The following is a 26151-nucleotide window of genomic DNA, read 5'->3' on the forward strand; positions in this document are numbered from 1 at the left end:
TATTAATAGCCCCTTTCATCAAAAACAGCCCATAGTGTGACTGGAACGTCCAGCTGAGTTAAAATAATTGTCCCATAGCACTGATCTTTCATGCTAACGAATCTGAATGGAGCTGCAACTAGTCATGCTAATTATTGGACGGAGAATGTAATTAGGGCAGAACAATAACTTAATCTGACTAAAAGAATAAACTGCAAGCAAGCATGATTTGTATCCTTTCATTTTTCCAGTTTTCTCATGTGTGTTAGAAGCTGGGGAATACTGATAATTCTAGCATTTTCAGGAATATCATTTTATTAATTTAGAGAGTTCTTCTTCAGGTCTGCGTGGCTTGAATGCTTGTTCCTCTCACCAGGGGAAGATGGTCCAATAAAAGGAATTACCTCACCCTCCTTGTCTCTCTAATATCCTGGCACCAGCATGGCTACAACTGCTCCGCATATCTTAATAACTTGGTTTACAAGCCACCGCCCTATGTAGTGCTAACTGGTTAGGAAGGTCTGACGGGACACATTCGGTAGATCACAGAGTTCCAGTCATTCATTAAATCCACTGCCAAGTTTTAACCAGTCACACAACAATGAATGCATTTAAGCCCTCCTTAGTAGATAATTTATTAAAACTATGAAGAAATGTTTATCTACGCATTAAGATTTTGGAGGATTGATTGCAAGTATCTCACACGTAGACACCACTAGAAACAAAATGCCAGCTTCTGATCTCTCTTTCACTTTCAGGGCCTTAGCAGTCAGGCTTAGCAGAAGTAATTAACTGTGCAATTCCTCAGCAAATGAAAGCAAGTGTCAATACTGACACAGTGGGACTCCTGCAGAGTTATGTGAGTGATCTCAGTTCCTTCTCAGGGACAGCATTCAGCACAGGACAGAGGCACTTCAGAACTCATACGCTCAGGGAACAGGCAAGAGACGAAGAGCAGCAATGGTTGGTTCCCTGTAACTTGGGGAAAAGGTGTGCCATCTCCCTAACAATGCCAATCAGAAAACAAGACGGTAGGAAACAGCTCTAAGGATCGTGCAGCAGGCTTACGAAAGATCGGAAATAAGAACATAAGAACGGCCAGACTGGGTCAGACCAAAGGTCCATCTGGCCCAGTATCCTATCTCCCGACAGTGGCCAATGGCAGGTGCCCCAAAGGGAATGAACAGAGACAGGTCATCCTCAAGTGATCCATTCCCTGTCGCAGATTCCCAGCTTCTGGCAAACAGTGGCTAGGGACACCGTCCCTGCCCCTCCTGGCTAGTAGCATCATCACGCCCTCAGGCAGCACACCAAGTACTCTGAATAATCGCCAGAGTTCAGAATGTCACAGTTCAGGGCAACAGCACCTGCATTTCCCCTCATGGTCCACCCAGGGCACGCGCCTAAAGGTTTCTGCCTCCTCAGCCATCACCTCTCTTGGGCAGAGACTTGCATCTCTCTCCTTTCTGATGCATGGTTTTCTGGGTTGCACAGTTCCCTACCTACGTTGTGATATTCCCAGCAAGCTGGATTGCCTAAAATGCCAGCATCTACACTTTGGTTTCTCTCCGGTGGCTATGAACAGCATGACTGCCAGCAGTTATAAGTTACCACACAGCTCTTTATGAGCAAGCACATTTATTCTTAAAGTGAAAGCATTACAGAGAAAACAAAACACAAGAAAAGAACCAACACGCATGCGACAAAGCTTACCAGAGGTCACCCCCAGCTCCAACCTTGGGCTCTGCAGCAACTCCCACGGCTACAAGTTCATAACTGACACCAACAACTACAAATAGTTCAGTCTTTCCTATTCAACTTGGGCCTTTGATTTTGGCCTCATGTAACAGGCGATCAGCAGACAATGCCCCTCTCCTCAGGGCATAGCTTCAAAAGGCTGGGTTTTGGCATAGGCACAGGTGGAGAATTTGCATTTCACCTGTCCCTAGATATTCCCCAGGAAAACCACTTCCCACATCTTGTTCGAAGAGTCCATTCTTGTCTGGCACAATGTTCAGTACAGTCATTTGAACTCCCAGGTCTCACATCTGTCACATAACATCTCCCCCTTCCAGAGGTTACACACAATCCCAGCCCACAATAACACAAACAATTCATTTAATACAGTGGACCCAAAGATACTTAAACTTAATTCAGTAAATTCTCCCAAGGATATTGCAGGAAATTGCCATCTCTGTCACACAGAGCACAAAGAGCATATAAAATGGTGGGACTGGAAATCTTCTAGCTATTTTTCTACATTGGCGTATTTACAATGTAAACATGTACGTTTTCTGACACCGTTCTTAGTTTGGGTCTCCCAAAGGTTTAATGGGTGCCATACACTACCTTGGTTAAAACGTGACCGATTGAGACCATCTGGAAAGGCATCATATCAACAGTTTGATCTCCGACTCTTCACCAAAAAAAAAAAGCACCCCACCTAGAAACTTTTTTTGAACTGTCTTGTATCTCCAGAAGTCCTGGCTCAGGTGACTCCCCATTTGGCTCACTGCCCCAACCTGGCGCCCTCCTGAGGCATACCTCATTTCAAAGCAATCCCAAAAACATGTCAATTGTAGAGGACTTAGAAAAGTCAGCGTTCAAACAGATGGCTTGATGCAACCTTAACTCTAGTACTCGTGGCACCTTAGAGACTAACCAATTTATTTGAGCATAAGCTTTCGTGAGCTACAGCTCACTTCATCAAGCTTATGCTCAAATAAATTGGTTAGTCTCTAAAGTCCCACAAGTACTCCTTTTCTTTTTGCGAATACAGACTAATACGGCTGTTACTCTGAAACTTAACTCTAGTGGTGCTGGTGCCCCAGAAGACAGCGCATAGGACAGAGGAGGAGAAGAGAGGGAGGCGGGCAGATCCCCCATCCTTATTTTGTTTTGATGTAACATTCATTTAATCAAGAAAGTGACCAGCCCTGGGACTGGCCTGTTGGCCCCGACTAGGGGATGCTGTGCAGAGGGAGGAGCCTCCTGGAACCGGAGGTTTTACGAGCCTTTCCCATTAGCTTTCGAGTATCCTGGGGGTTGTAAAATGAATGGGCTCTGGGTGAAGTGTGAGGTTTGTGCTGAGAGCTGTGGAGTAAGGCTTGGCCTGTCAGGGCTAGGGGAAGAGCTCACTCTGTAGCCAGGGCAATGAGGAGAGGGGAGAGCAGCTATGCCAGCTCCCCAGCCCTGGCAGCTCCTGGCACCCCCTCTTACAAGTGAAGTCTTCCTGGGAGCCCAGTGGCCAATGCCCCTTCCCTGGGTTGCCTTCTGGGGCAGAGGAGACTGTCCTTCCCTCTTGCAGGGGGCTCAAGAGGGGGCCGGGCATTGTTCCCCAAAGAGCCCCAAAGTCAGGGAGAGGCAGCCCGGGGCCCACTGAGGATGCCTGCTGGGGAAGGCAGGAGATGGGAACAGCTCTACCCCTCCCCTAATGGGGAATAAGGAAAGGCTCTGCTCCCTTCCTGCTGGGGTCTGAGGGCTCTCCTCACCCCGTCCCGATGGGGGCACAAAGCAGGAGAGCCTGGAGAGACCTTGCTGCACCACAATCGGGAGCTGGTGTCGGTCAAGGAGAAGGGGCCCAGGTCAGCTCAAGGGCAGAGGGAGCAGAGCCAGGGCACAGCAGTGCGCTGCTCCGAGGGACAGCTGCTCTAGCTCAGGTCTATTCTCGAGGACAGCAAGACCCCTCTCAGCAGCAGCCCAGCAACGGTGTCTTGCCAGCATGAAAGACGGTTGAGTTGTGTGGTCAGAGTTAAGAAAAGGTGCCTGCATGAACCACTGCCTACAGCCCCACAGGAGATGGGCAAACCACTGATGCTGGAAGACACTGACCACATAAACCCAATATCTCTCAGTATGGACCAGCTATCAGCCTCCACATAGAATCTTTCTGTGTCACTGGTGAGATAAAATCCAAACAGCTGTAGAGCCTAGGGCTGGGGTAGCCCCCAGCACATGCTTCCCGCAGGCCCTATGGCTGCAGTCTACTTTCCATGCCCGTCCCTCAGAACTTAGAGCCGGGGTCCCCTCTCCATACGCATCTTGCAGGGCCTAGGGCCACCGTCTCCTCTCCACATCCATCCCTCAGAACCTAGGGCCAGGGTCTCCTCTCTGCACCCATCCCGCAGGGCCTAGGGGTGGGCTCTCCTTTCCATGCTGTCTTATAGAGCACAGCACACATTTCTTATGGTGTTTTCCATTGAGGGAAAGTCATTATGCCACTCCTGCTTGTGAGCCAGAATGTGGCCCTGCTGAGCTATCCCAAGCGATCTTGTTCTGCCTAATGCCAATGCCACGTGTCTATGCCGTACTCTGTTCAGATGTCCTTGTTGTCTCGGTTCAATGGGCACACGTAATCCTGAGCTGCCTAGTGTGGCAGCCGCCAGCGTGCGACTCTGGTGGGGAACAAAGAGATTTTTTACACAAACAAGAGGCTCCTAGAGTCCAGTTATAATAAAAACATTCATTGTGTGCTGGGTTCCCTTGGCCTTTATGGCACTGCAAAGTGTGAATAATGGATTACAGCCCCTGTGCTCAAGGAACTACCCCTTGCTGCTCCCTGGGGTGCAAGCCCCCTTAGGAGGGTGGGGCAGATGCCCAGGCAAGGAGTGATGCATGGCCCTGCCTTCCCCCTGAGCCAGGCCATGAGGGAGGAGCTATCCGCAGGGGCATCAGGCTGTCCATGTGTGCCAGGGCGTCCTGCCCCTCCGAGCTCCTGCGGGATAGTGCAGTGCCACACCACCTCTTCCCACATGCTGGGCCACAATGGCACCCACTGGTGCGTCTCTCCATGACCGGAGCGGAACTCGGCGTGCTCTCTGGCACAGCCAAGCTGCCACTGCTGCGGAGAGGTGTGGGGCACATCCAGCAGCAGAGAATAGCCAACGCCATTCACGTGGCAGAACCCTGGTCCCTGGTGATGGCGTGCCAGGCACCGGGGACACGGGTAAGCAGCGGATCCCAGGCTGGCTTTGCAGGGCCAGAAGTGAAAAAACAGCTTTTCGTTTCCCTGGAGAGGACATCACTGAGGGGCAAACATGGGGCCCTACCATGCCATTGTTACAAGTCACTTTTCAGGAGATACCTCCCTTTAGCAACAAATTCACACACACACACACACACACACACACACACACACACACACACACACACACACACACACACACACACACACAGAGCCAGGGCAGCTGGATGGATGCAGGATCACAGAGGGCCAGACTAGAGGATCAGAATGGTCCCCACTGGCCCTAACACTTATGAAAACACTATTGCCAGAGCACTGCACATGCTCCCTGATCCAAAGTGACACTGGGGCCCCCAAAAAGAAGTAAACAAAAATAACTGGGTGGCAGTCAGCGCTATAAGAAATGCAGGGAAGGAAAAGCCTCATGTCCTTGCAATGTGAAATGGACAGGGTCCATTGGAGAAGCAATGGTCTAGAACTTTAAAAATTAAAATATATTAAAAGCTATTTAAGCAAACAAGCTCCTGGTGTCCTTTGAAAGGATGGAACTGAGAGAGGAAGAGATCAGTCCAATAGGGCTGTTTGGGCCCGGCGAGGCTGGCGCAGGAGCCCTCCAGTGCTGTAATTATTTATGCTTTTGCCTCAGTGGCACAACACCCCTGCAGTGGATTCCAGTGTGAGTGGCAGGCGCTCCTCAGGAATCTCCTTTCAGAGACAGCACGGTGGCCGCAGAGCGAGCCGGCTGCAGCTGCCGCTGCCTCCCCGAATGTGACCATCCGAGGAACGGCTTGGGAAGGGACACGGCCACTTTGACGTATTGCGTTTAACAGCTCGGTACCCACATCGGCGTGTGTGTGGGCCAGGCTAGCAGAAACTGACAGAGCTTGTTAGAGGTTGTATTTTCCTACAGGACCTCGTGATAAATTGTATCCTCGGGGGGATAACTCCAAGCGCAGCACCGGGAGCAAGGCACAGTCCTTCGTTAACAGGCCCGAGTGGGTTTCACTGGTACAAAACTCTAGCCCATCTTCATTATACATGTGCACAGCCTAGAGTCACACCTTGCCTTAAGGCCTTCTTTGGGGTTTAGCTTGCAACAGACACTAAACCCCGATGTACTTTGCCGCCTCCTCTCACTGGATCCAGCCATTTCCGCAGAACACTGATGCCCATCCCATGCTGCCTTGACTGAGCAGCCCTCTTGGCTCTTCTCCATCTCCTCCTGGCAGGCAGGGTTCCCTTGCAGAGACTCTTGAACGCGAAGCCCAGCTGTGTAAAGCAGCGTAAATCTACTGCCATCCTCAGTGGAGCACAGTCAGAGACAGAGCATCTGTTTGATCAAGGCAGTATTTCTCTGGTCACAGCCGGGAATGCCCTTTTGTGTGAAATCAGAGTAGGCTTCCGGTGGCTGCATTTAGAAAGGGGTCCCAGTGCTCAGCCTGTTTGTGTCTTGCAAGGTAGTGGGGAGTGGTGCCCAGCCATCAGCTCCAATTTACAGTGAATATAAATGCGCTAGATCCGGGCCAGGCTGAGTTTGGAGAGATGCCCATTCACATTATAAAAGCAGTTTTCATGGGCCAAAACCTGGCCCAAGGAAGTCAGTAACAAAGCTGACATTGAAGTCAATGGGACCGAGATCTGGCCCATTGGATGCCCACTGTCTGGCCACCCTAGCCCCAGTGCTACACTTTATCCCCATCCTCTCTTGTCCAGACTGTTCCTGCAAGGACACACATTATCTGCATGGGGGCTGGGGAGAAGGAGGGCAGAATGTATGTAGGTTACAATGCAGGGTGCATGGACTACAGCCTGACCCATAAACCCCAGCCTGCAGTTATAGGGGACCTGGTGCAGTGGTTTCTCTTTGGGTTAGCAAGGAACCAGAGGTGGGGACAGAACACAGCCACCCATGGTCACCTGCTTGGGCAGGGCTTTTGACTGTTCAGCGTGTATGTAGCCTGCCTCTACAAGGCTTGTATATTGTGCCTAATGTAGAGATAATTCCTTGGGATCGTATTTGCCTTTTCAATCCCACAAGCAGCCCTGGAAACAATACTGCAAGGGACAAAATAACACCCAGGTTAAAAAGGGAGAGTGAATTCTGCAGGGAATCTATCAAGAGGAAAACAATAGTTTTATAATCAGTATTCAGGGTGCTAGGAAAATAAGCAGCATTGCTGTGCACACTGTAGCAACCTGCTACCAGGGTACATACCATCATCATCATCAATATAGCATCTAAATATCAAAGAGCCAAATCCTGGCCTTACCTGTGCTGACAGCATGGGGTGATCTCCTCTTGAAGAAGGCCACTGTAATCTTGCCCCCTCCCTAGAGCAGTCATTTTGGCTCCTCACCTCTCCTGACTGCTGTGTAGGGCACAGACACCGAAGGACAGTGTGGTTCCTCCGGGGCCAGCACTCTCCACAGCTGAGCACCATCCACTGAAGAGCAAGGGCCATGCAAGATGGTGCCCTTGATTGCAGCTCTGACACAGGATTGTCAGCCAGGAAATGACAGGTCCCATCATGCCAAAGAAACCACCCCAGGGCAGTAGGGGAGGGAGACAGTGGGTCTCAGGCTCCCATCAACCCCTGCCCCCAAACAATTGTTTGTTTTTATAAACATATATGCCAGGGACCCAAGAATCTTCTCTGCTCCCATGGAAGCTGCCCAGCTCTCACTGCAGACCCAGGATTACATGAATCTGCGTGCAGCTTGGAGACAGGATATACCCAGGTGCTCAGAGCAAAGGTGGTTTTGGAGATGTGGGATTCATTTACATGAGCAGTGGGTATCTATCCTGGCCCTGCCTCCTCCCCATCAGGATGACTAACCTGAGGTCCATTGGGGGCCTATTTCCAAATCCTCATGCTCAATTCATTTGGAAGGTTTGAAAAAATGAAACACTAGCCATCTTCATGCTTCAAAGATGGTTTCCAGCTATCATTCCCACTTCTGCGAATCCCTTCCCACAGCACCTATCTCCATAGGATCTCAGTGCTTCCCAGGGACTTACAGTTGCACTGAGGGTGGGACTGGGAGAAAATTTTCCATCAAGATTTTTTTTTCTGATGGAAAATTGGGGTTTTGACTAAATGAAATTTTTCATGAAAAGTGTCTGATTTTCCTCTGTATTTTTTTTAGTTTTTAGAATCATAGAATCATAGACTTTAAGGTCAAAAGGGACCATTATGATCGTCTAGTCTGACCTCCTGCACAATGCAGGCCACAGAATCTCAGCCACCTACTCCTGTAACAAACCCCTAACCTATGTCTGAGCTATTGAAGTCCTCAAATTGTGGTTTAAAGACTTCAAGGTGCAGAGAATCCTCCAGCAAGTGACCCATGCCCCACGCTACGGAGGAAAGCGAAAAACCCCCAGGGCCTCTGCCAATCTGCCCAGGAGGAAAATTCCTTCCTGACCCCAAATATGGTGATTAGCTAAACCCTGAGCATGTGGGCAAGACTCACCAGCCAGACACCCAGGAAAGAATTCTCTGTAGTAACTCAGATCCCACCCCATCTAACATCCTATCACAGGCCATTGGGCCTATTTACTGCTAATAGTCAAAGATCACACGTTTTTGTTACATGTTCAGGGTTTTTTTTATGAAAAATAAAAATTTTCCACTAAAAATTTTAATGAGAACAAACATTTGCTATTGCCCAACTGAAGTCAAGCCACAAAACACTACTGTATAAGGGATATTCCTAGAATAATATTGGGCTGCTTGTCACCTTGTGCCAAGAAAACCATTGGAGAAGGCAGGGCTAGACAGGCAGGGAAACCCTCCCTGGAAGCTGGGAATTCCCTAGAACCACTGAAGCAGGAGCAGCCCTGCGTGGCTGGTGTCTTCTGCATAGCTCCACTTCCCTTCCCTCGACACTTGCAGGAGCTGTGCAGCTGTGGGCTGGGTTGCATGCTAACTGTGCACCAGGCTCACGGAGGGAACCCAGAGGGAACTAACAGATCTCCACATGGATTTCTGTTGGGAAATCTCTTGGCTCTGGAAGAGATGATTCCATGGACTGTGGCTAATTCACTGATGCACCAGATACCCCAGCCTCAGATCTCACCCAGCACTGATGCTGTGGCCCTCCAGCTCCCCCACACTAGCAGGGATAGCAGGAGCTACGGAGGGCTCCATCCCAAGAAGGTGCCCTGTGCTCGTGTCATGGAGGGGACACAATGCGCACATTGGCTTACCGTTATTAATACCATGGAAGATGACAGGCTCCCACTGAGCTGGATACAGACCATAACCACAGTTTAAAAGTGCATTGCTGGTTTTTCACTTTTAAAAATCTTTGCTACGCTTAGCAGAGTCCCTCCATATGCAGCTCACTTGCTGTCTTCCTCTCACTAATGCCCATCGTGAGCATACACCAAATCTTCCTCTAACCAACAAGCCTGAATTTCTGGAAGGCTGTTACTGCTCCTACATCGACCAGGAAACTAGCCCAAGAACCAAACAAAGCCTGAGCTGACCAAACTCTACCTGCCAAGAGCGCTGAGCTGGTGCTGGGCCCACGTCTGCCACCCTTTCTCATGCCGGATTGTACAAGGAGCCCCACTGGAACCTGTGGGATTAGCCATAGAGCCAGGGCCTGCCCCAGGCGAACAATGGTGGCGCAATCACGCCCAGAAGACAGTGCACATCGAGTTGGATCTTCTCATTTTATCTCTCCCAGGAGAGCAAATGTTTATGGAATAAGCAGGGACAGAAAGAAAAAAGAAAATGCACATGGGGACTCAGAAAATGGGGATTGTGGGGAGGGGTTTCTGGGGCTTTGGGGAATTTAGGAAAATAAAAGAAGACGACATCCCACAGCTCCCCCAACAGGTTACATAGCAGGAAACTGATTCCATGGAAGGTGCTCACCTGCCCTTAGCTAGAGATGTCTGAGACACAATCAAAAACTATTCCAACCCTGTGCCGAGACTCACTGGATTATGGGTTTTGAAAGGAGCCAGTCTCTCCACATGAAAAGGTCCATAAGAGAAATTCATTTTCCACTGGATCCTAGGAATTACCGGACAGGATCAGATCCAAGGTCCATATAATCCCACGGCCTGTCTCTGACAGTGGTCAGCACCCGGGGCCTCGGAGGAACGTGTAAGAACCTGCTGCAGCACTTTAGCCCCCACCTTCGCTCTCGCCTGGTTTCTACTAGTTAGGCATTGGCTTAAACCCTGAAGCACAAGGGTTTTATCCCTTCCCAACCTCTCTTTCTTCGTACTAACTGCGATAACTCTGGATACTTTTGTTATTTAATGTAGCAATCCAGCTTTTCCATTTCTCTCCATAGGAGAGTTTCTCCAGGCCCTTGATGCTTCCTGTTGCCCTTCTCTGAACCCCGCTAGTTCTGCACTACCCATTGCGAGATGGCGTGACCAGTATGCCAGGCGAGGCTGCACCACTGCTCTGTACAATGCTATGGTAATCGTCTCTGTATTATTCACCATCCCATTCCTCATGCCGCTGAACATCTTGCAACAGTTGCCAAAGTACTCTCTGTTCACCTGACAAGTCAAGGTTTATATCTGTGTCCCCAGTCTGGGTCTTTGAAAGCCATGTTGTATTTCAGCCTCCATTTTGAGTGCTGCTTAGATGGTGACCGTCACTATATCCCCTAAGTGCCATGCAGGATTGTAACATCCCTCTGGTGTTAGGGGACCTGGTGCCTGGGTATCTGCCCCAAAGGAGAGTGCTGTCAAGGGGCCACCACATTTGAACGACTCTTCCCTACGGGAACAACGGTTTAGCTAGACAGAGTGACCAGAAACTGGTTCTCCCAATCCGTCTCCAAGAGGCGAGGGTCTTTAGCCCCCTGGCTGGGACTCTGAAGCCTGTCAGTGAATCATATGAGAGAGGGAACAAACTCCAGTCTCTCTATCTCACCAGCCGAGCATCACCAGGTAACAGGAGGCCTGCAGGAGGCAGAGCGGCCTACCTGCTGACATGTGGCCTGGACCTCAGGGCTCAGCAGAGGGGTGAGCACAGACTGGGGAGGAGAGCGTAACTCATGTACGCTCTGAGTGTAAAGGTTTAGAAACCACTGTGCAAAGCCTGCATGCTCCTTACTTCACCTGCCACATGGTTAAACTATTAACCATTGGGGTGACACTCGGGGGAGGGGACGACTGGGGAAGTTTGGGGGGGAGGGGGTCAGCACTGGTGTCAGGGCCTAGGGCAGCTGGATGGCAGAGTTCCACATCCCAAGGAAAGGTGCCAGATGGGGGATCTGCGGCAAGATCTAGCGACTGGGCATTGCCCAGGCTGGCTTGGAATCACGTGCGATACAAAGGCTGGGTCTAATATAGCAGAGTGGTGACCATCCACAAGGGGGGCTCAACCAGGGCTGTGCGGGCCCATTTGTACTAAGCCCTGGTGCAGTGGAGTCCGCCAGGAATTCCAGGTGTCTCTGTTTACAGCTACCCACTCGCAGACCGACTTGTCTGCTCAAGACCAGTCTCCTCCTGTCCAAACTAAAATCTCAGTGCTCCAAGGGACACTGGCCCTTTCAGAGGGATGAGGGCCAGTGCCCTGTGCAGCATCAACTGACCCAGATTAGGCACCTGGGCCTGGGGAAGGAGGCAGATCCCATGCGTCAGAGCTGGGAAGCTGCAGGCAGCAGGAGCTGCAGAGCTCCCACGGGAGGGGAGGCAGTGAGAACCTGAGAGGAAGTGTCCTGAAAAGGGGCCTCCAGGGGGACGAGCCCTGGGTGGCAGCTCTCTGGGAACAGGCATGGGAGCAGCAGGACTGCCACAGTCCCCTGGGAGGGGAAGGCTGTGAGAACCGGAAAGGTTCAGCGGGTCACAGCACAGGGTGAGCTGAAAAACTGTTTTGTTTAAGTTTGGACCATAAAACTGCCTAAAAAAGACAGTGTGCGTGGCAGGAGATTCTTTGCAGGTGTGGGGTGGAGCCTGCCTTGTTCCACATGCCCTGTCTCTCTGACACCTCCTCATGGATATCAAGCTCAACATGGCTAAAAGAGCTGCACATCCACTCCGTCCCTCCCCCGGAGCTCCCTGCTTTCTCAAGCCCTATGGACAATCACAACACCACCATCAAACCTGTCACTCGGGCCATGACCCGGACATCATCTTGGACTCGGACCTCTCTCTAGGGCCTCCTATCCAGGATATGTCTAAATCTTGCTGATTCTAAGACACAGCCTTTCCTATCCATCCACACAACTAAACTTCCCATCCAAGGTGTCATCATCTCGTGTCTCAATTACTGCAACATCCATTGCCTTGCCCATGTCGCTCCTCTCTTTGAATCCCTCCACTGGCACCCACTTCTCTAGCGCATCAAATGTAAGCTGCTTGTCTTCACTCTGAAGGCCCTTCACTGTCAGGCCCCCGCCCCATACACACCTACTATCTCTCATTCCGACTGAGCTGCCGATTGGGCCATGACACCACCCCCCAGAGTAAAGTAATAAGGGGGAGAGCAGCCAGTGCAGGGAACCAGCTGCATGTTCCCTTGACTCCATCGATAGATTTGAAAACTCTTCACTGTGAGCACAGTCGGTCAGAAAATGGAAACTCAATGTTGTGAAATATTTCAAAATTTCAAATTTGTTTCTATTGGAACCGTCGGGGGGGGGTTCAACATTTTCAATGAATTTTTTTTTAAATTATTTATAATTTTCATTTTTTCCCTTTCCCCCTTTTTTCTATTTTGCCCCTGAGTGCAATAGAATGAATAACTGTTTTCTTTTTTCCTCGACGGTAACTTTTGGAAATATCGCTGACTTTGGAAAAGTGACGGAGCGGCAAAAGGCAAAACAAAACTCTGTAACTTCCATCATGCAACCTTTCCAAACAGTGTGAAAAGCTTTTTTCTGGTGTATTTACCCTACCCAAAATCATAGAATCACAGAGAGGTAGGACTAGAAGGGACCTCGAGAAGTCATCAAGTCCAGCCCCCTGCACTGTGGCAGGACCAAGTAAACCTAGACCATCCCTGACAGGTGTTACTCCAACCTGTTTTTAAAACCTTCCAATGATGGGGATTCCACAACCTCCCTTGGAAGCTATTCCAGAGTTTAACTGTCCTTATAGTTAGAAAGTTTATCCTAATAACCCCAAGCACTGACAAGTTACATGATATGGGCTGGTGTTTCAGTCCTGGATTCACATTGGCCGCATCTCCAAATGCAAGATTCCGTCAGTGATCTCAATATACAGCCAATCACTAGTCTCTCCCCTCTGCACAGAGGAGCGATCTCCTTTCTAGCATGAATGTAGACCCACCTACACCTTGACCTTCCTCAGTCCTCACTCATCTCTGCTCCCGACATGCTGAGCTGTCCAGATGGAATCATTTCATTTCCCATTTCGACTCTACTGATAATGCTGCTGATTGATAAGTATCGGGCGCTCTGGGGAACTCACAAGGCCCTGACAACTCTGGCATGAGCTCTGTAATACTTCAGAAATGATTTGGCAATCCTGCCCCCTGGCCAAATTCAGTTCCCTGCTCAAAAGGAGGGAGGGTGCTAAAGCCTCTAACATAATCTTACTAATAAAAACTTGCGGCCATTTTGTTAATATGGGCAAAACAAAAAAATGGAGGTTTTCCCATAGTCTGGCTCTGTGATACTGCTGACGCATTCCCCAGGCAGGTCAGCCTGAGGCAGACGCCCGAGGTGGAAAGTTTCAGTCGGGACGGTTAAAGTTGGGCAAAGTTCGAAGCAACTGAAAACAGGGCCTTAACATGGGACGTTCCCTGGAGCCCGTGGGGAGAGGGGATGAAGGGAGCTCTGAGGCTAGTGGCCGGGGAGGACGAGGTGTGAGACAGGAGAGAGGTGGGGCTGAACTGAGACTGTAGTGATACACACCCTGTGCACAGCAGTCACCGTTCAATACCAATCTGTGGCTGGTCGATTGTGCACAGCCGTGGGCGCAGGCTGGTGTATCTGGGGCATCACCCCAGGAGCTGCTCTCACGCAGACCTCCCTCTGAGCCACAGCCCCTACCTGCTTCCTCCTCACGGCTGTGGGGAGGGGGGGAAATCATTCGCTACTGGCCTCCAACAAGAAATACCACAAAGAGCACCCCACATTCCTCCTGATCACCCTGACACAGAACGCCTTCACCCCATCTCGCCATCGTCAGTACACGTCTGCTTGCACCGCCAACGGCCTGAGGGGCTGTTCTCTGAGGTCAGAGCTTTGTGTTATACTGTGATGGCGAGTCCCGGATACGCTGGGCAGGGGGTGGGGGGGAGGGATGTGACTTATTTCCACACAGTAGAGTGTGCCTGTGGAAATGCTGATTCTGCTGTATAGGGTTTCAGGTAGGTCCCAGAACCAGCCCTTCGCTGGACACTGCCTTGCTTTAAGGGTTTGCACGCAGGGGCAATCCATCCCCTTCAGCAACAGAGATGTTTCTTTGTGGGAATGTCCTTTGTTTTAAGCTCTACGCGGACTGCCTGGTAGGAGCAGATCTAGGCCAGGAGGCTGGGGCTCACCATGGGATGTGAGTCCTTGCTTTGTCCTTATGCCACAACCTCTGTAGGAGCTGGACCGAATAAGCCCCACACAAAGGCCTCAGACTCTGGCCCTGCGCTGGTGGCGTGGCAGTCCGTCCCGTCCCCTCTGCGGGGCCCGCTCTGCAGGGCTCTGGAGCTGCACTTTACGCCATCCCTCTTGCCAAGCCCAATTTTAAAATATGTTTTAAAAATAAATTCAGTGTCGCTTCCACAGATGAGCTCTCCCCGGTGCCTTGCAGTGCACCTCCCCTCTCCCACGCACTCCCGTCTGCTGCCGGAGAGGGTGAGGAGCCAACCCATGTGATCTTGTACACAAAACAGACACCCGGCCACCTCCCCATCTGGGACTCCCCCATTATTTCACTCTGCTGGAGCCTATTCACCGTTCTCATTTTAATCCATAGGCAACATCATCCCAATAATCTTCCTTGGCTCTCAATCCACTGAGCTAGCGATGTTCCTCAAATCCTCTCATCCGGAGAGCAAAGCAATCTTTGCTAACTCATTTCATCTCGCTTTGTTTTTAATCCCGGGAAACATGGACCAGGTCTGAACGCATGTGCCACTTTAGCTACAGAAATCTGGAGACGATGGGCAAGGTCTCAGCCCTGCATCCCAGTCCTCCGGATGTAAAGCAGCGTTTCTGAATGTGACAGTGCCAGCTTTGCAGTCTGCCTTCTCCAGTCCTCGCATGGGCAGGTGTCGGACTCTCGGCTGAGGAGGGAATGCCTCTCTTTCCATCACAGCAGATACCTGAGATGCTGAACCTCGGACCTGTCACTCATCCAGGACTCAATGCCATCTCTCCTGAGATCAGAGTGGTGTAATATTTTTAGGGACAGGAGGGGAAGGGAGGAATAATTCTATATTGTGCGGGGGCAATTCTCTGTATCCTGTGTGTTTGTTTCAAGTATCAGGGGGTAGCCATGTTAGTCTGTATCCACAAAAACAACAAGGAGCCTGGTGGCACCTTAAAGACTAACAGATTTATTTGGGCATAAGCTTTAGTGGGTAAAACACCACTTCTTCAGATGCATGTTTCTTCAGATGGTGTTTTACCCATGAAAGCTTATGCCCAAATAAATCTGTTAGTCTTTAAGGTGCCACCAGGCTCCTTGTTGTAATTGTTTCAAGTTGCTCTGAGATTTGGAAGGTTAGATGTGTCCCTGGCAGAGACAGAACTGTGGGCAGAATGCAGGGGAGAGGGCCAACAGAGCGTGAACCCAGCAGTGGTGACGATGATGACAAAGGTGATGATCTTTGACATGTTTGCTACCCTTAAACTATACCTGCCCTGAGGAGCAATTAGTCTGACAGGCTAGATTCCAGTGTTGCACACACCCATTCTGCATTTGTGCATGCGTGCACTCATGCACACACACACACACACACACACACACGCACTTCCATAACAGAGGGATTTTCAGGCTGCAGTCTGCCTTTCTTGTGCGCGCTCCCCTGGCAAGCCAAGCCACAGGGAGCTGTGGAGCAGCGGGGCTGGTTCTCCAGGGAGCCGTCTGAGCCCTGGCTCGCTCTCACCACTGCAGATACAACCAGAGGAGCCGGATTCTGATGAGGCCCTGGGAGCTCCTCATTCATTCTTTGTGTGGACCATGCATGAGCCTCTAAGAATGCAGGCGCCTCGACTGTGTTTAGGAGGGGCTCTTTGCAGCTGGCTGCCCCCAACCCCCCTGCTCTAGAACACCAGGGCAGGATCAAGCTAACCCTCTTGCCCAGACTGCAAGGGAAGGGTCTTTGGGAAGCAGATGCTGAAGCCACTTCCCGTATTGGAGGTGCAATGAGGGAGGGAACCGAAGGGGACGCTGTTACTCCCCCCTTACAACTCCAGCACACGAGCCAAGCGCTGTCTGGACCCAGTGAGCAGCTACCCTGTGCAGTCACGTTAGCTGCTCACACGCTCGGCTGCGGTTCAGATCATTCACAGGCCGGCTCTTTCCTTCCGGCTGACTGTGACCCTTTCTATTACAACAAGGGCAAGCGCGGGTGCATTTTAGTTCTTTACGTTGTAGCCCTGTTTCTGTGCAAGGAAGCTCAGGGCACAAGAGCTCGTCCTTACCCTCCACACTTGGCCTGGCAGGAGACCGCGCTAAGACCCTGTGATACAAGCACATCACCAGCCGCTCTGCAGGCCACCGGGCATTACCATCTTATCCCAGCAACACCACACTGTGCTATGAAATTTAAACCCGATTCCCGGCACAACGGGAGGGATGGGCGCCCCCCAGTCACCCCTCACGAGGCAGGTCACACCGAATGGGAGCAGGATCTCACTAAAATGCAGAGATTAAAAACAAAGTGAGGCCTGTTTGCTGGCGACTCTTGCGTGCGGAGGCTCCAGAGGGGAAAGTCCTCTTCTCCTTGGGAGGGACCCTGACCATACAGCAGCCCTGTTAGTTAGCTCCCTGCCTGACGCTGTGGGAGTGCTGGGCCCAGCCCAGCCCAACCCATGGAGGCTAGTCCGTGCGTCTTTCCTTGGGCCACCCCGCTCCGCCGGAAGTATCATCCCAATCCCTCCTGGGGGTCTCTGGTGCCACCTCCCACAGGACAAATCCAGCAGGGGCGGAGGGAGGAAACAGACAGCGCATGCGAGAGCTGGGACCCTCATTCTGGCAGGCAGGGTGTAGGCGAGCGTGCGGCGCAGTCTTTGCTCTCCTGGCTGTCCTGCCCTCACACACCGCTGCATCCCCCCAGCTTGGCCCAGCCCTGTTCTTGCTGCTTTTGAAGCCAACGGGATTCTAGATGACCAGCTATTTTACTGAAAATGGCTGGGTCAGAACAAGGGCCCCCAGCCTTCAGTGCAGGTGAGGGGCGCTGAGCGCGAAGGACCTGGGGGAGCAGATGGCTTCCCCCAGGCCTGCTCTAACCTATACGGCTTTGTAATGGTCCCATTGAGGGCTCCCCACTGGCCAGGGAGTTCCAGAATGCCTTGCACTCTAGCCCCGTCCCCTTCCACAGCCGGGAATGCACGTGGCTGGAGTAGGACCAGCGTCGCCGGCTCCATGGAGGGCAGGAGTTCCCCAACGCAGGGACAATCCCCAGCTGCCCTGGGAAGTGAGCTTTGTGTCCCGTGGCCATAACGGGGCTGAGGATCTGGGTCATCAGGCTGCTGAGTCTCCGGATGATCTCGTGACGGATGGGAGGGAGACAATTACAAGTTAAAGCTATGGAATCAGTGAGCCCTCATTGAAAATAACAGAAAACTGCATGGAAAACTGAAGGTGGGACATCTGGAAAAATATACAGGGAGTCCAGTGACATGGGTCCTATCCCAGGCTGGCCAGGCCTCTGTACCTCTCACCTTTTGTCTGTCTTATTTAGATTGTAAACAATTTGGGGCAAGGACAGTCTCCTACTATGTGGTTGTACATCACCTGGCACAATGGGACCCCGATCTCACCTGAGGCTTCTGGGCACTACTGAAATACAAAGAACCATTATTTTAAACAATGTTCTTCCATTTTCAAATAGGGCGCCCAGAGTGCTGGATGGTCAAGCTTCAGTGTAGACTTTGCATAGGACCGAAATAAATACACAAGTGCTACGCATTGTTATTAACCATGGAGAGCAGCTCCTACTAGATCCTTAGGCAGGAATCCATCCTCTTTTTATCTGCAAAACCCCAGATCCACTCACTCCCCAGTACTGTGGACATTCAGGTTTGGATCTTGTGTTTCTTACCTACATTTGAGAAAACAAAAGGCAGATTTTGTGGGGTGCTTCTGCCAAAGTTTAATACACAAAATCTATCTGATTTATGAGGAGAGGCTGAGGGGACTGGGATTATTTAGTCTGCAGAAGAGAAGAGTGAGGGGGGGTTTGATAGCTGCTTTCAACTACCTGAAAGGGGGTTCAAAGAGGATGGAGCTCGACTGTTTTCAGTGGTACCAGATGACAGAACAAGGAGTAATGGTCTCAAGTTGAAGTGGGGGAGGTTTAGGTTGGATATTAGGAAAAACATTTTCACTTGGAGGGTGGTGAAGCACTGGAATGGGTTCCCTAGGGAGGTGGTGGAATCTCCTTCCTTCAAGGTTTTTAAGGTCAGGCTTGACAAAGCCCTGGCTGGGATGATTTAGTTGGGGATTGGTCCTGCTTTGAGCAGGGGGTTGGACTAGATGACCTCCTGAGGTCCTTTCCAACCCTGATATTCTATGACTCTATGATCTGCATTTCAAAAGGGTGCCCTGGATCGCGTCTGCAAATCCTCACAGATCCACATTTAGCAAAACTTGGGAGCTTCACATAACCCATCTCCATACAACCGACCCAGCGGCACCTACGGTGTCTATCATGTGAAGCAAGACTGAGTGCAGCATCTCCGGACAGGAATGAATGCAGGAGTAGGATACACACACGCCCGACCCTCTGTCTGCCTGGGGACGGTAGGGCAACACAGATCCACTGCCAAAAAGGGCAGGCCAGAGAGAGCCTGAACGTACTGCCCCACCATGTACCCCACTGAACAGTGCTTCAGGAGTCTCCATCGGTGGCAGGGTACAGGGCAACTCGTGGGGGGAGGCCAGCGGGGTTAGCTGTGGAACCACGAATATGGACCAACGCAACCCCAGTGCCCTAGACTGAACAGGTGTGATGCAGTGGCCACCCACTACCACTGAGTGACAGCCAGACACAGGGGGACACGCACAACACCCACACGGCTCAGCGGCCACCCCGGACAGAACCTCGGTGAGTCCTGAGGGTCAGAGTCTTACCTGCATCAAGATTTGCTCAGTGCCGAGGGTGAGTGTCAGGACATTGGTTCCAGCTCCCTGATCTCCAGCTGCCCCAGCCCAGGCCCCAGGGTGAGTTAAAGCAGCCTGGAAGTTGTTCTAATTTATGCCAGCTAGCTACTGTCCCCAGGGGACCACGTGGCAGCTGGGAATGGATATACAGAGCTCTGCTTTCCACCCTGGCATGCCCCCTTCTTTTCCCCGACCCATGCCCTGTGTCTGCGGTGAGGGCAAAGTTAGTGTAGGAGGCAAGTCCAGTTGAGGGAGTTCTCCACTGGCCAGCTGCAGCCAGATTACATCCTCTTCACACTGCTCAGGTACTGCAGAGAGGACAGATCTAGGGCTGAGAATCTGACCTGGTATGTGCGGAAGAGCGGCAGAAAAGAGTACAGTTGTATTGGATCTGTTTACGACATTCCTACCATTAAAGACTCAGCACAACTGGCTTTGTATAAATGAACCTCTGGCTGATACAGGATATATCAGGTCTCTGCAATGAAACACTCGTTTACTGCCTGGTTATGAATGCTGGAAAAATAAGGGTTTAGAGAAATCAGCTGACCCAAACTTCACAGAGGGTCAAGCAGCCTGCACTGCAGAAAAACATATTTTAAAAAGAGATACCACCGGGGTGCTGGAACATTGTGTGCAGTGGGTGGGCTGAGAGCCATTGGACCAAACTGTAAACGCTGGATGTGAAGGAAACCACTTCAAGCCAGGGGCTGCTGCCGCACCCTCAACACCCCTCATTCCAGCACCTATGGATACCACTTCCTATCGGTTTGTCCTAGCTAGGCATTTTTGCAAAAGCAGAATGCAAGGGACACTGACTACAACAATATAATCTGATCCTTCCATGGTGTAGGCAGAGCTTAAGTAGGTTTGTTAGTAACTCCTCAGCATATATCAGAGACTAAATTCAGCTACGGGTGGTATACACTGAATTTTTAAGACAAAGGTCATAAAGCAGGGCAACGCAGAGCCATCTAAGCTCATTGGGACACCATCATGTCTGTATTTAGCTGGCAAGGACAATGTATCTGGGAAATCATTATGCACCCCTCAGATGCTGAGGGTGCATGCGCCGAGCAGGCTCGAGTCAGACCCTGACAGCAGGCTCAAAAACTGTCACTGCAGATCTGTTTTCACTTCAGCTAAATCTCAACCTAGATTAAAATCAAGAGAAGATTTTGTTTTCCTCTTTCCTTTTTCCTGTAGTGGTCCTGTATACCCCCGGGACTAAGCAGTGGGCAAAATACACCAATGACTAATTGATCTGTTGAAAAATCAGCTTCACCCCAATCTAGCGGGAGCCAAAGCTACTCTCATCTATTATTCACCTCTCAGACCAATGGTCGGTTGGGCGGGGGGTTACCAGGATGGCTAATTAGTAATGCTGTATATTCATTAGGGATCAGCCAGTTGAAGTGAGTGGATTACTTGCATGAGTAAGGGTTTCAGGATCAAGCCCTTGGCTATTAATTAGAAAGGCTGGAATGCTGCCAACACTGCAGCCTCTGTATTTCTTTGCTCATGTGAGGAGTCCCGCTGGCTGAAAGGGGATTACTCACGTGAGTAAAGTTGCAGATGTGTTTAAGTGTTTGCAGGATCAGGGCCGCAGATAGTGCTTGGTCCTTAGGCAAGTGTGGGGGAAGGAAGCCCAGCCATGTAAGGGCCATGCACAATGCAGTCCCTGCACCGACTGCTCCCTCCCTATGGCCCTGCAGCCCAAAGACCCAAACAGGGAGGGGAGGAGGTGAAGCTGTGCATCTGATAGCATGTCCCTAATGCATTAGCACTGTGTTTAAGGATCCATTTTCTGAACAGTAAGACATTTACAAATGGAATATATGTGTTACCAGTTCATACAAAGATGAAAAAGTGGTGAAAAGGGATATATAGACAGCTGGGTGAAATTTTTATACCGAAGTTTTTTCTGGTGAAAAAGGCAGATTTGAGTCAGACAGAAACATTTCACGAATGTGTGCTGTTTTTTGCAAATTGTTTTGGTTGAAAAACAAACTAAAAAAAAATCCTTAAAAGTTGAAATGTTTTGTTTTGACATTTTCAAAACGAAGCACGTGAACTGTTTGATTGGAACAACTTTTCCTTTTGAAATTACCTTTCCTTTTATTTTTTTTTAATTTTTAGAAAGGGAAAAAGCTCAAAATCAAAACAAAACTTTATAATATAATATATATATGTAATATATATAATATATATATTATGGTAAAGGCAGGACAGAAGGAAATAACCGATGTGACATTCCTGGTAGGAGCCCCAAAGAGATACAGCTTTCATATTGGGATGCTGAAATTAATTAAATCAAACTATTTTTCCTTTTCAGCTTTTAAAAGGAGTATAGGTGGTAATTTGTAAATTCAAGTCACTCATGCTGCAACCTGCCACTGTAATCTGATCGCATGTACGCACGCACACCTCCGAGATATGCTATGTTCCTTCAGCAGCTCCTTATTCCCTTTTCACCCTTGATGTTGGTGCGACAACGTATCCATTTAGCCAGTAGGCGCAATCCTAAATATTTTGTTGTGAAATAATCCGTTGTGCTGTTAACTGTTAAGGAACTGGACAGTAAAACACTTCAGCAGTGCTCCAGAGTCAACATCTTACGCATGCAAAGCATCCTTTTGCACTCTCCACAGCAAAAGCAACACAAAAAACCTCATCCACTAATGACATTCTAGACCCAACAAACTTGAATATAAAACTTATGTTTTTAAGTTAATAATCCAGAAAAGAATATACATTTTGGTTCATCATATTTATAAAGTAATACACTTTGTCATACGTGTCATGGAAAATTGAAAGTTCTAATAGCTAAAACAGCAGTGAGAAAGCAATGCAAACTCCATTCTAGCAATTAATGGGCTGTCAACGTATCATGTTATTTCAGCAAACAATTCTCATGATTTGGGGGATGTGAATTGTCCAGGGCAGTGGGGTGCTATATTTTTCTAGAACAAGACAAACACCATCTCATTCTGGTTTATTTTTATTTCTAGAAAAATGGGACAGCATATTTTTAAACTCAAAACCGAAGATCACATCGCTCTAGAAAGAGCTACTGTTTAATTTTTCCACCAGGAGACACATAAATTACCACTGATAACACAGCAGTTCTTGTTTTAATTTAGGAAATATTTTGCAATTTAAGAAATATTGTGTCTTTTTGTACTGACATACGTGTTTTTTAATGTTCCATCAATAAACTCAGCTTCCAATATGTCAAAATACATATTGTCAATATGGATTCCGTATCATGAATTATACTGTGCTCGTAATTTGTGACAGTTTGTGCTTCAAAACTAATCTGTTGGTACAGAGATATGGGGGAATGAGGGAATTTACATACCCACCACAAATACAAACTTTTAAACAGTCTTCAAACCATTTTAAAGGATTTTCTCTCTCTTTTTTTTTTTTTTTATGAAAGGAGATCACAATGAAACGAATATTTTAAAATATCTAACCAGATTCGGAAAACGTTTATCATAGCATTCAGGACAAAGAAATAAATATTTAGTTTTAAGTCAAAGAACATAAAAAAAATTCAGAAAAAGAAAATTCACAAAAAAGGGAAAATCTGAGATTCAGGGCTTTTTTAAAAAATAATTACTGCACAACATTGAAATTGTGTAGTCATAAATATAACACAAAATATTTCCCCAGAGCTACAACTTTTCAGGATTTTTCAATTTGGAAATGCAGGAAAATGTCCGTCTTTGATATATCTGTCTATAAAATCATTGACCTTCATTGTATCTTAGTTGCAGTGCTGAAGTGTCATTGTTTCTGAGTTATTTTCACATGACTTCTGAGTGACAGAAAATTGTATTATATTCCGTAGTTAAAATTAAATGACATATGGTAGAAGATTTGAACTACATAAAAAATATTTCTGCAAGCAACTGTCTAAAAATCTCTGGAATTCCAGGGTGATCTTTTAGGATTTCTGAACAACTGATCTATGCAACACTATTTAAAAAATAAATATTTGACTTTCTGAAATGTTAACATAAAACTTAAACTTACTTGTTATAAGAAAATGTAATAGGAACATGTTGGAATCAGAAACAATTTATCTAATGTACAACTTAATCTTAAAGCAAAAGACCCTTTCATAACATACTTTAACTTTAAGGAAAAGAGAATACTGTCAATAAAATGTATTCTTTTTCCAAAATCTAGTTAAATATATTCCCTCATTGTTTGAAAAGAATTAGAGACACTAATTCACGAACATAAAGATGGTAAATATCAGACAACTTTTTGCATGCATTTCACAATGGCGAGCCAAAGGTTTTTAATTCACAAGTGATAAAAGTCTCTTATATAGACAACATACATGTTTTGATTTTTATTATCTTGTCATACCGAAATTAATCATTTCCTTTTTACCATTTCCAGCTGTAATACATTAATATCGCCAATTCTGTTTTCATACTGTCTGTGCTCCATATATGCATATTATAGACAATATACGAAGGATGTACTGTAAATTACACCTACTAGGCATATTTAGCCTTTTCTGATTTAACACTTGGGATGGGGCATATTAATACCCAATGACATGATCTTTACTATATTGAAATATTTGATAAAACAGTAGGTTATGGAAATAAATTAGACACCATACCAAGGTAAAAACAATTACTATTTTCACTATCCAACTTGGTTATAAAAAAGAGTAAACTAATAGCTATTAAGTTATCTAAATTGTTCAAGTAGCTGACCTTCAGTTCATTTTGTTCTCTTTAAAATTGTAACCATTTCTAAATCTATTCTACCATGGCTGTCTTATCATAGATTTTTAAATATGTCTAAAGAAACCTTCTTAAGAGGTTCACTTAAGAAGCCTCTTAAAAGACTTCAAAGCTCTCTTGTCGCATTTGGTATCGAAAACTACCTTTATATTTCATGCTCCCCACTCATTTTTATTTGTCGGAAAAGTTATTTAACAGCAGTGGTTTTCCACCAATATGATCTTTTAAATCTTCTTACCTCCAAAAAACAGCTGCTTTAGAAATGATTTGGTTTGATGCGGGTTTCAGACAGATGGTCGCCCTTTTCACGTTTGGAAACGATGAGAAATGCTAAGGGGAAAAAATTACAGTGATATTTTGTTCTAAAGCACAGAGGGCTCTAAACCTCATTGGCCTCAGGATGGGAATCACGTGACATGGGACAAAGAGCATGTGACCTATTTTCTCCCAGAGCCCTTGGTTTCCCTTGAAACAGGGAAGCACCCAACACTGATGTTGTCATTTCAATGACTTTAAAAAAAAAAGGCCACTGAGCAAATCAGGTTGCCTTGAGGCCATGGGGATGAACCAGCCAGGACTTTCAACAAGAACAGGAAAAAAGCTCCAATAGTAATCAGACGGCACCCTTTCTGAGCGTGTGTCTCGCTGCAATTAGACACCCGTGGCTGGCCTGGACCAGCTGACTCAGTCTCGCAGGGCTCGGGCTAAGGGGCTGTTTAATTGTGATGTACACGTTTAGGCTCAGGCTCGGGCTCCAGGCCCAGCTCTGGGACCCTTCCATTTTGCAGAGCCCCAGAGCCCAGGCTCCAGTCCAAGCCCCAACGTCTACACCACAATTAAACAGACCTTTAGCCTGAGCTCCTTAGCCCAAGTCAGCTGCTACAGGCCAGCCATGGGTTTCTAATTACAGTGTAGACACCCCCAAAGAGCGGAAATTTTCTGCTATATGTGGCAAATGTGAAATTTGAACAAACTTCGCCAGTAGATTCCCCTCTACAGATCACACAGAGAGCTGGCACGTGAACAAGACAAAGAGAGCAGGTAAAGCTTCGACCCTCAGAACCCAGGAAAGTGTTTCTCATCGGGAGGCCATAAAACATTGAACATATACTTACAATCGAAAACAAGGAGAATCTGGTTCCCCCAGCCCCCTGCACATCCTTCCCCTTCTAGGTCCAGTTTTCCGCATTAACTGCCCGAAACACACAACTCCACTGAATTGGCTTGTCCTTATCACTGAGGCATGGTTTACTCTCACTTTAACAATAAATGTAAGGGGGTCATGAAAAATTTTGACTTTGAATAAGGGGTTGTTTCCCTAGAAAGGTTGAGAAACACTGTCCCATGAGAACAGCTGTGAGAATGGCAGAAGAAATGGGGAACAATCCTAGTTGGATCAAGTCTGTTTTCATGGAAGGACCCAGGCGTGATTACAAGAGCATTATGGAGTAGGAGGTCCGTCCCCCACCGTATGGCACGTTAGGTTTTAGTATTGCCAATCCCAAATGTTTGTGAGTCAATGAGATGGCTTAAAAATCATGAGATTAAAAAAATGCAATTTGGTGGAGGGGTTTGTGGGGCGGCGGGAGGACTTCTGACTCTAGAGCCTCTAGGGGTCACTGGTTCAAGCTTTTCTCCACCATCAGGAGGGCTAGAGATTAACATGTTTAAAAAAGGAAAGTGGGGGTAAGGCATGTGAGAGCAAAGCAGCCTGTGGGGAGCAAGGGGGCGAGAACATCGGGTGAGCAATGGGGGGGTATAGAGGGATGGGTCCGGGGGCACCGAGTGGAGCAGGGATTGGCTTTCACCTAGCGGACGTGCTCTGGCTGTCTGGGAAGGGCAGGTCACTGGGCTCTAAGCCACAGCCCAAGCACTGCACCAGCTCTCCTCCTCCTGCAGCCTAAGTGGCTCCTGCCTCTGCACCCACCAGACGGCCCCAGGGACACAGCTGGCTCACTGGGCTGGTGGCTGAGGTGTGACGACACCTACTGTGGATCTGGCATCTCCAGCCGGGAAAGCCGCTCCAGTGTAAGGTGTAGGCTGGTGTTTTCTCAGCGCCTGACTTCTGCGTGGAGTTGTGGGCTGATTTGAGTCAGGGCTGCTGTAACCCTTAAGTCTCCAAAGCTCATGAAGCAAAATACCCAGAAAAGGCCCATTTCTCTGTTGAA

General features: G+C 48.5%; 1 protein-coding gene across 1 annotated transcript in view; it reads right to left on the reverse strand.

Annotated features, from left to right (window-relative positions):
- Positions 1–24288, reverse strand: part of PCBP3 (poly(rC) binding protein 3) — a 107911-nt gene extending 83623 nt beyond the window's left edge. The window contains exon 1 of the mRNA XM_074968225.1: positions 24222–24288. The gene's annotated coding sequence lies outside the window, so the exon portion shown is untranslated. The remainder of the gene's footprint in view (positions 1–24221) is intronic.
- Positions 24289–26151: the final 1863 nt, after the last annotated feature.

Source organism: Natator depressus, chromosome 11 (assembly GCF_965152275.1).
Source record: "Natator depressus isolate rNatDep1 chromosome 11, rNatDep2.hap1, whole genome shotgun sequence".
Taxonomy (NCBI): Eukaryota; Metazoa; Chordata; order Testudines; family Cheloniidae; genus Natator; species Natator depressus.